Here is a 1,002-nt window from a genome sequence, read left to right as displayed (position 1 = left end):
CCGGCGCACCCAGTCTTATAGTCGCAACAATCCAGTGACCTACTGCCATCATTAGGAGTAGCACCCGTGTTGGACAAGAATAAACTTCGAACGTTTTAACCGCAACAATTTTAATATACGCTAGTGGAGCTGGAATTACCGCGGCTGCTGGCACCAGACTTGCCCTCCACTGGATCCTTGTTGAAGGATTTATGCTCAACTCATTCCAATTATAAGACATCATAAAAGAGTCTTATATTGTTATTTCTCGTCACTACCTCCCCGTGCCGGGATTGGGTAATTTACGCGCCTGCTGCCTTCCTTGGATGTGGTAGCCATTTCTCAGGCTCCCTCTCCGGAATCGAACCCTGATTCCCCGTTACCCGTTGCAACCATGGTAGTCCTCTATACTACCATCAATAGTTGATAGGGCAGATATTTGAAAGATCCGTCGTCGGTGCGAGACCATACGATCAACAAAATTATCCAGATTTCAACTTCAGCGTCACGGAGGACGATTGGTTTGACTAATAATTGCACAGGTTCCGCGAGGTTCCTGCATTTTGCATGTATTAGCTCTAGATTTTCCACAGTTATCCAAGTAACTAGGTAAATGATCTTGTAAATTATAGCTGTTATACTGAGCCTTATGCGGTTTCACATTAAATCTGTTTGTACTTAGACATGCATGGCTTAACCTTTGAGACAAGCGTATATTACTGGTAGGATCAACCAGAATTCTCGTCGTCGTATATAGTGAGTGACACAGCAGAGTATGTATGTATTTCTCCTATTAGGGGGGTGAACGCCGCGCCGGGCATTCAGACCTCTTTGGGATAGAACATTTTGCTCAGGCATCAGGCTCTCTCTAGGCCTACGAGCGAGCGAGTGTGTGCGCGAAGCACCCCTCGTGACTACATCGTCCAACCTCACCACAACGTTTGACCTGTGTTAAAAGTCGTTCCCATCATCGTGCAGCACAGCAATACAATGGCAAAAGATTTCCATTATCATTCTCTCTCT

This window comes from Ochlerotatus camptorhynchus, unplaced genomic scaffold (assembly GCF_037179485.1).
Source record: "Ochlerotatus camptorhynchus isolate MF236.1 unplaced genomic scaffold, CSIRO-AGI_Acam_v1.1 ptg001066l, whole genome shotgun sequence".
NCBI lineage: Eukaryota > Metazoa > Arthropoda > Insecta > Diptera > Culicidae > Ochlerotatus > Ochlerotatus camptorhynchus.
This window is presented reverse-complemented; position numbering follows the sequence as displayed.